At 39.3% G+C, this 9,869-nt stretch overlaps 1 protein-coding gene and 1 long non-coding RNA gene across 2 annotated transcripts in view; one reads left to right on the top strand and one right to left on the bottom strand.

The window, feature by feature from the left end:
- The window catches only part of LOC116564819, a 14,409-nt gene extending 6,193 nt beyond the window's left edge, over positions 1-8,216 (bottom strand). The window contains exons 1-2 of the long non-coding RNA XR_004275115.1: positions 6,590-8,216; positions 889-1,014 (exon numbers count right to left, since the gene is read on the bottom strand). This is a non-coding gene — a long non-coding RNA (uncharacterized LOC116564819). The remainder of the gene's footprint in view (positions 1-888; positions 1,015-6,589) is intronic.
- The window catches only part of BDH1 (3-hydroxybutyrate dehydrogenase 1), a 53,666-nt gene that overhangs the window by 6,396 nt on the left and 37,401 nt on the right, over positions 1-9,869 (top strand). The window lies entirely within an intron of this gene.

The following is a 9,869-nucleotide window of genomic DNA, read 5'->3' as shown; positions in this document are numbered from 1 at the left end:
TATATATATATATATATATATATATACATATATATATACATATATAAATATATATACATATATATATATATATATAATTGCTGTTATTTTCTTCTGAAGTTTGTCTAGCTTCAGTTTGCAGGGCTTTATGAAAGCACAGCTTAGTTTTCATTGACTCCAAATTAGAAAAAATTGGAAAGAAAGAAGAAAAAAATTGAAAACAAAGTAACAAAACTTACTCTGAAGACTTGGAGCCAAGAAAAATTAGAATTTGGTTCAAACTGTAGAAAATAATAAAAATCAAAAAACATTAGGCAAGGCTAGAATCTAACAATAGCTGTACTATAGTTTTGAATCAAAATTTTTCAATCTCCACTTTCCCATTTTAACTAAAGACAAATAATGGTAGAACTGGTGTGCTTTATTATACTTGTCCTAATTATTTGTATAGAGTACAACAAGAATAATTATTTTTTAAATAGGCTTTTAAATTGGCTTTGATGGAACTTTTTGAGATTCCATAGAAGGAATCTCAGATGAGACGTTTTTTAAAGCTGAGTCCAACCATGGATTTGTGCCATCAAGTACCTATGAGTTGGGTGATCCTTTCCTCTTGAGGTTCCAAGATAAACTTGGGGCTCCTGGTCCTGTCAGAAAGTGACATACTTTACTTACCATGAGTCAGGAACTCTGTACAGTGACTGTGTAGACAAAAGTATGAGGCCAGTTTATCTAACGGGCTTTTATTGGCTCCATAGTTAAGTATGGATCCTTAAAGGAAAGCACACCATTCCAGTCAAAACCTTACTAAAATAACCAGTTTCTCCAATTGTGTCCTGTTACAAATGAAAACAGATTCTTATTGCACTTACACAGATAACTGTATTGTCATAAGTTAAGAATACTCACAAATAGTTCCCAAATCCTGGAGAAATCAGGTAGAGAGAAACAAATATGCTCAAAATTTTGTTCATAGAAGTATACTTCACTCAATTGTTAAAAGCTGTAGATAGGTTAACAGTTGTTTTCTTGTTTCTGAAAAACAAAGGATCAGCAACATTTTAAGCAAAAAGTTAAAAAGATTTAGTCTTTTATTAGTTCAGTTCACGCAGTTAACTTTTGTTCTGATATTCATGAATATTTCAGTTCTCCATGAGAGTCCTGAAAGTTGTTTTCTCTATTCTAATGTCGCAATCTCCAAAGTTATCAGAAACCTGCATTTAGGAACACCTGTTAGAGTTCTACAGGTGATTTTAAAACCACTTTCTAAGGAGGACCAAAACAAGACAATTGTTTGTGGATAACAAAATGTTTTAGGACAGCCACAGTCAAAGACACAACTGACAAAGAAACTTGTTATCTCTGTGGCAACAATAATTTAACATAACAATTATAATTATTACTGATAACGTACACTAAGTCATATCAATATTATAGGAGTTTCCTGTAATTATGGAACACATACCAATAACATATTTATATAAATACAGCCAAAAGAAAACGAAACACCATTTAATATTTGACATTTCCTATATAATTTTCATACCAAATAAGCCAAATTATGTCATTTTGGACTTTAGGAAACCTAATACGTTAAAGGATTAATTTGATCAGAAAAAGACATAATTTCAATTTGATTTTGGAAAGTTTATTAAATATCAAAGGTCTAAAACACTTGATATCACAGGTTGTTGTAAAATAAGTCATTCATTTGATGAAAGTGATAACTCAAGGGTTTTTTTAAAAAAGCAAAAACCTTCTCTTTGAGAGAAGAGAGTTAATATTCCAAACAATAAACCCTAGTAAAAACAGCAGGAAGCCAATTAAATTTGTTTTCAAAAATTTTATAAACAATCTATAAAATTTTAATGTGGACCGTAAGCTATAACTTCCATAAGCCTTTTATAACCTTTATAAGTCAGTAAACGCTTCATGAACACCTTGTTAATTTGACATGGCCCCATATGGTGGTCTTGCATCAGTGTGCCTTTGACATTAATGATTAATTGATAGAGAAACTGAACTTATTTTATTTCTCAACATTGGTCCTTATAATCTCACCTTCCCACGTCTCCTGAGATAGACCCTGGGGCTTGAGAAGTTGAATAACTTTAATTTCTGGCCCTGCGTTTCAGGAATGAAGTTTATTTTGATTGGCATCTTCTACTGGGACTGAAGATGGGGCTTTAATTGAGGTCAGTGTTTAAAGTTTAAACACTGACCTCAATTAAAGTGTTTAAAAGACACCACGTGTGTCTTTTAGACCCAGGAGTCAAAGCCCTATAACTCAATGTCACAAGTACTTTCAAAGCACATACAGAGAGATACATGGGTGTAATAACCTTAACTTAAAAAAATTTTAATCTCAGATGTTTTCCTAAGCAAACCAAAACTTAATAACAATATGACAACTTGATCATATAATAGGTTTTTAAAAAAATAAATCCTCTTATTTTGACTTACACAGACTGCTCACGACATGCTTGAACTTTCTGGTTTGTCCTGAACATCCCTCTCTCTTAAAGTCATTTTACTCTAGGATTAAATTTACCATACAAGATTCTTTCTTATATGAAAGTATTTCTCTTTAAGCTTTTTTACCCAAAAAACCTTTTATTTTTATAACTTTATTTTATTTTTTATTTTATGAGAAAAAAATCTCACTCTGTCACACAGGCTGGAGTACAGTGGCAAGATCTCGGCTTACTGCAACCTCCGTCTCCTGGATTCAAGCAATTTTCCTGCCTCAACCGCCCAAGTAGCTGTAATTACTGATGCCCACCACCACGCCTGGCTAATTTTTGTATTTTTAGTAGAGATGGAATTTCACCATGTTGGCCAGGCTGGTCTCAAACTCCTGACCTCAAGTGATCCGCCTGCTTCAGCCTCCCAAAGTGAAGATTACAGGTGTGAGCAACTGTGCCTGGCCATAACTTTCTTTAAATCTCTTTTATTTACTGGTTCTTTTTATCTTGTTTTATACCAGGCTTTTAAATAAGATTTGAATTAGAGAAAAATTGTCCATCTTTTTAAAAATGACATACTTCGGCCAGGTGAGGTGGCTCATGCCTGTAATCCCAGCACTTTGGGAGGCCAAGGCAGGCAGATCACCTTAGGTTGGGAGTTCGAGACCAGCCTGACCAACACGGAGAAACCCTCCATGTTGTTTATTTTGTAAAAAAAAAAAAAAAAAAAATTAGCTGGGTGTGGTAGTGCATGCCTATAATCCCAGTTATTCAGGAGGCTGAGGCAGGAGAATCACTTGAACCTGGGAGGCAAAGGATGCAGTAAGCTGAGATCGCACCATTGCACTCCAGCCCAGGTGACAGTACAAGACTCTGTCTCAACAAATAAAATAAAATAATGCTTTCCTACGAATATATTTTTATTGGAAAATACCCATATAATGAAATATCTATTACCTAATTTAATCTAATTTTAGATTCTAAATTATGATGAGTTTGTCTACAAATATTTATCCTATTACATTTTCCTAATTACTTTAATGGTTTTAGATTATTTATGAAAACTGTGATAGTCATCATTTAAAGTTATGACACCACCAGTGCAAAATTATAACAGAGACCGAATGAGTTGACCTAACTGACTCCATCTTGCTTTTAACCTCCAAATTGTCCTTGTTCATTCCTGGGCATAGGCTGAACTAACTTTGGGAGGAACTTAGTTTGTAGTTTAGCTTTGAAACAAAGACAGTAACAAACCTCACTGCCTGTGAACTAGACTGCTTAAAGACACAAGATTAGAAGTTATGGTAATCTTACTAAATTTAAGATGTAGCTCTTTTTATTAAACTAATATCAATGTCTTATTTATTAAAGATTACATAAGCAAAGATTATTCTGTTTTGGTCTGGGATTATAGTTTTGTAACCCCTATGCCAAATTTTGACACCTTATGGTATTTGGCAGGGGTAGGCATTAAATTGCTTGATTAGTAAATGCAAACAAAAATGTATGCTGGTAAATTCTTAAGACATTTCTAATATTATTTTACCAATAATTTTTGAGCCAACTTATTTATTAAAGATTTTACTTAAGTCACATGAACTTGAAAAAGTATTTGACTTGTCTTTTTTATATTTGACTTAAGTGCTTTTATTTTTTAAGCCAATTAATTCAAGCTTTTTAAATACAATTTTAGTGGTGAAACATTGTGTATACAACACATAAATATACACATATTAGGCATGCCTATAGAAGAAATTTTTTTTTTCTTTTGAGACAAAATCTTGCTCTGTCACCCAGTCTGGAGTGCAGTGGAATGGTCTTGGCTCACTGCGAGCTCCATTTCCCAGGTTCAAGCAATTCTCCTACCTCAGCCTCCTCAGTAGCTTGGATTACAGGCGTGCACCACCACACCCGGCTAGTTTGTGTAATTTTAAGAGATGATGTTTCATCGTGTTGGCCAGGCTAGTTTCCAACGCCTGACCTTAGGCAATATGCCTGCTTTGGCCTCCCAAAGTGTTGGGATTACAGGCATAAGCCACTCTGCCCACCTGAAATATATCTTATAGGTTCATAAAGACCACCTTTTTTCCTACCTTATCCTAGGTAGTTGTCAGCAAAATAGCCCTACATTTGCATATTAAGGGAAACAACTCAGGTAAAAATCAGCCAGTAAAATTTACATCGTAAGGTACAAAGTGAAAGTCTGGTGAGCTAGAAGGAAATTAAAATGAATTTAATTAACAATTGAAAATAAAATTATTGAAGTCTATTATAAAGGCCTTCAAATATATACATATGTATATACACACATATACACACACAGATTCTGTAACTCTCACTCCAGTACTTTAGCCATGAGATAAATACAAATATACCAGCTTGCAAAAAAACCCCAAAAAACTGTTAGATCCAAACAGAGGTTTTATCTCAGTAGAAAAATAATAGCAGATTTAAAACAGGCAGAAAAGAAAATAGAAGAAAAGGGGACTAGGAATTCTAGAGTTTTTTGCAGGTTGACTTTAGGGCTCTTTTTTCCTTAATATAAATTTGCACAAAGACTGTATTACTTCCATCTTACTCTGGCAAGTAGAAGTGCCATAAAACCAACAGGATGCTCAAAAAGGGGCCATTGTCTTTGTTTTCTCCTCATCCTCAGATTATTTGTTTCCACTTTTTTTTTTTCTTAAAAGGAAGAAGTGAGCTGTGGCCTAGGGTTTTTGAGTGGTGGATTGATGTGAGTTGCTTGTGGGCAGCACTCCACAGTGTGTCATCACTGAGTCGTTTTCACCCTCTTAGGCATCTCAGTTTCTCTCTCCAGAGGTTTATGACCCCAGAGAGGGCTCAAAATGCCCTTATATGCATTTCCTGAATGAGCCATTTTTAAACTTAATTTTTGCTGGGGACTTCCCTGCAGGGCCAATGCATGTCACAGGGGTCAACTCCCCAGAAACTCCCACGAGGTCCCTGGTCACCCAGGGGTGCCTTTCGGCTGGGAGGAACAAATGCATTTTCTCTACAGAGCTGAAAAATCTCAGTCTCTCATTTACCTATGAAAACAACATTTCAGTTCCTCACAAATGCACACAGACAAACCAAATTGGGATTACTTTTGGGAGAAAAAATAGAGAAGACCCTTCAGAATGCATCTCTGAACTAGAATTAGGATTCTTAAACAACAATTCCTAGGAGAGAAAAGAAAACAACCCAGCTAAGACCACTTCCTAAAAACTGGGCTAAGCCATCTGTAACTTTATAACACTTGTCTGCCATTATATGTTCCAAGGTCAAATCCTCTCACAGTGCAAGGTCATCTCTGGTACCCATAAAGCCAAAGAGGTCAGGTCATGGAATATGGGAAAACAGAGCTTTAGACCTAAGAAGAAGCCACCCATGACTCTCGACACTTCACAAAGAAAACAGAACACTCCAAAAGGAGTGAGTGCCCCCATTGTTCTGAATTCTTTGTTCTTTTTTTTTTTTTTGAACTGGAGTCTCGCTCTTGTTGCCCAAGCTGGAGTGCAATGGCACGATCTTGGCTCACCATAACCTCTGCCTCCCGGGTTCAAGCAATTCTCCTGCCTCAGCCTCCTTAGTAGCTGGGAGTACAGGCATGCACTACCATGCCTGGCTAATTTTATATTTTTAGTAGAGACAGGATTTCTCCATGCTGGTCAGGCTGGTCTCGAACTCCCGACCTCAAGTGATCTGCCCGCTTTGCCCTTCCAAAGTACTGGAATTACAGGCATGAAGCGCTGTGCCCGGCCTATACTGAATTCTTTAAAGGGGTTCAAGTCATTAGAAGCCTTCTCTAGATTTTTTTGGTACTGCGGATGGCAAAGGGGAAAGAAGTAGTGTGGAAGAAAAGTAAATGAAAGAACATTTGTTTTAGTTTTTTAAAGACAGAAAGCAAACACAAAAACCAAGTGCATTTTTTTTTCTTTTGCAGCTGTGAGAAATTTTGGCCAGATTAGAGAGGCTTTGTTAACCATAATTTGAATTCTCACTCGGATTTGACCAACTCAGGTAGAACAAACAACCAAAAGTCCAATGATATGCTCGCTGAGCGCTCTCGTGGTAAGAAGAAATTAAGACCAGCTGATGTTAAACTTTAGCCAAGACGAAACCCCAATTCAGCTACTTACCTAGAGATGGGTCTCAGGCTGAAGACTGCCTTTTGCCATCCTAGAAGCAGGAAAAACTCGAATTCATCTTCCTTGCTGGGAGTGAGCTCAGACTCCCTAAAGGAGTCATCTTCCTTCTATGTAATGGAAACAGGAAATCTTGCCTTCCATGTTGGAAGCAAATTCAGAAAGAAGGTTGGTAGTAGGGGGGAGTTGTACAGCAAAATAAACTCTAGGTCTTGACCAGAGATCAGGGTTTCTCTGGAAAGGGTGTTCCCAGACCTCAGCAAGTCATCCTATTGGTTTGAGCCATAAGGTTAGCTCATGCTGGTACTAAGCACCGGTAGATTTTATCAAAGGTCAGGGGCATCTCCACTCAGAATCCCTCCACAGTTACCAAAATGTGAACTCCCAAAATCTGAGACAGTTCTCAGTTAATTTAGAAAGTTTATTTTGCCAAGGTTGAGGATGCACACCCGTGACGTAGCCTCAAGAGGTCCTGACAATATGTGCCCAAGGTGGTCAGAACACAGCTTGGTTTCATGCATTTTAGGGAGACAGGAGCCATCCATCAACGTATGTAAAATGAACATTGGTTTGGCCCTCTCAGTGAGCAGAGGGGTGACTGAATGGAATGGGAGGCAGTTTGCCCTAAGCAGTTCCCAGTTTGACTTTGCCCTTTAGCTTAGTGATTTTGGGGGTCCAAGATACTTTCCTTTCGCACTCTCCTTGAAGGCAGGCTCTAAGGACTGTTTCCCTCCCAAAACTAGCTTGGTAATTTGCAACCATACCCTCCTGGGTTGAGGGGAGTGTGCTAAATGCTGAGGACCCTGGCCTGAGACCTGGTACCTGAACAGAGAGGAACTGCTTTAAAGTAGAGTGAGGGTGGCAGAATCTTGGTATGTGCTGTGTAGGGAGCATCCTGATTTCCACAGACTGTGTGTTCAGCCTCACAGCTGAACGTTTCTCCAGTTCCAAAGTCAACAACCAGAATGATAGAACAAGGGGAAAGTTTAAGTTGGGGCTGAGAATGCTTTGTCTGACCCCTTAACCCAGTCTCAACCCTTCAGCTGGCCCTTTGTCCTGGGAGTCTCTTACTACTTTCTATGTCAGAGTTTACTCATGGTGCCCTAAAAAGGGCAGGGCATTTGGGAAATAAAGGAGAAAAAGCACAAACCAAACCAATCAATTCCTCCTTAGCAGGGTTGGGAAAGGTAAGCTGAGATGCCTCTTTTGGGTTACCATTGGCTTAACCTGGGATCCCCCAAACAGCAGAGCCTGAGCAACGACCTGTGTACAAGTAGTTTATTTGGGGAATGAATCTATTTTGGATGGTTAAGATAAGGAGAAGATCAAAGTATGATTTCATGAATCACACAGTTTATTGACATACAAAGAGGTCTTTCTTTTTCACAATTCTTAAAAAGGGGGAAAATAATGAGAACAAATCTCACAGGGGATACACTCAACAGACCTGGTACATTAATCACATAATGAGTGAGTTCCAATTTCATTTAGAGTCCAATTATTAAAGTTCAGTTGAGGCCAGGTACCGCAGCTCATGCCTGTAATCCTAGCACTTTGGGAGACCCATACGGGTGGATCATCTGAGGTCAGGAGTTTGAGACCAGCCTGGCCAACATGAAACCCCGTCTCTACTAAAAATACAAAAATTAGCTGGGTGTGGTGGCAGGTGCCTGTCCCCACTGCTCAGGAAGCTGAGGCAGGAGAATCACTTGAACCCAGGAGGCAGAGGTTTCAGTGAGCTGAGATTGCACTGCTACCCGACAGCCTGGGTGGTTCAGTTGCTCACTTAGGATGGAAAGCAGGCTTTTGCAGATGGAAAGTCCAATCAGAGTCTGAGGCACAACTTTCCAGGAGAGCGTCTCAGGAGGGACAGCTTGACCAATACAATGGAGATCCACGAAGATAAACGGGATCCCTTGATGCTAGAGAGAGGTGCCAGTGTTGTGAGACAGAGCTTCAAAAACAGCTTCAAGGCTTACAGAGAGCGGCCTGGCCACATCCTAAGCTCTCCAAGTGTCTATCAAAATCTTGGGTTTATATGTGTTTTGGAGTCCAGTAGTTGAGGTCAGTAGCTCACATGTGGGGTCTGATAAAGTGTGACATAACATTTCCTTGGGTAGGGAGAGTCCACTTCATGTTCTATTCACAGTAAAACAGTGTCACTCTCACAGCAAACTGAAAGTGTTTGGAATCATTTTAAAGCTACATAAAAAAATCCCAAGGAATTGGAGGGGAGGGCTTGGAAGAGCCAAATAGGGAAGGAGGGAAAGAGAAGGATGTATTCGTGAGTTGATCAAGTTGGTCACTACTATGGGCAAACAGAATGCTATCATTTTAGGAGCTGGATAGAACATGTCTCAAAATTGCTCACCAGAAGAATGGAATAATGGAGTATTTTTCCAGGAGCTTCTGTCTGCCCTTTGGTCAATGTTTGTCCCTTGAGGTGTTCCTTTGCACTTCCAGGTTTACTCATGTGTCAGAGTGGGCAGCAGATTCCTGCAAGGGTCCTAGGCTGCAGTGCCAGAGTAGCAGAGGAATATCAGGAACAGCTGAGGCAAGGTGCTCTCAGGTTACACCTGTTCACAGCTGGATGCCACAGCAAAGCTGGACTGGGAAGATGTAAGGCCAGACACGGGAGGTGTGTAATACAACCTCAGAGAGGTCAAATGTCTTCGGTCTTCTGCAAATAGAACTATAATTCTGTTCAATTCTCAGAGTCAGGATCTATGGTTTTTCCTTGGTAGAAAGATTAATTCTTCCTTTAACTGCTTTTCTAGCAAAGCATAAGCCTCAAGGTGTAATTTCATTATAGTGATTTATTTTTAACCCCATGGTACTATATGCCTAATGTTCTGAAACACCATCACTGCAGCAAATCCAGGCTTGAGTGTGTCTGTGAAATGGACACAGAAAACCAAGTGCATCCTCCCTTCGTGATTCTCCCAGTCTTCCAGGCTGTTTGTGCCAAAAGTTGGCGATAAAGAAGACAGCCTTAGCCCTCCGGAAGCTCATAGAATGGACGGACGGGGCCAAGACTTTTGTTTGTTCTTTATTTTGAGACAGAGTCTCCCTCTGTTGCCCAGGCTGGAGTGCAGTGGCACCATCTCAGCTCACTGCAACCTCCGCCTCCCAGGCTCAAGCAATTCTCCTGCCTCAGCCTCCCAAGTAGCTGGGATTACAGAGATGTGCCACCATGACTGGTAGGGTTTTGCCACATTGGCCAGGCTGGTCTTGAACTCCTGGCCTCAAGTGATCTGCCCTTCCTCAGCTTCTC

This window comes from Sapajus apella, unplaced genomic scaffold (assembly GCF_009761245.1).
Source record: "Sapajus apella isolate SASKATOON/1434 unplaced genomic scaffold, GSC_monkey_1.0 scaffold38, whole genome shotgun sequence".
NCBI classification, from domain to species: Eukaryota; Metazoa; Chordata; class Mammalia; order Primates; family Cebidae; genus Sapajus; species Sapajus apella.
This window is presented reverse-complemented; position numbering and strand designations above follow the sequence as displayed.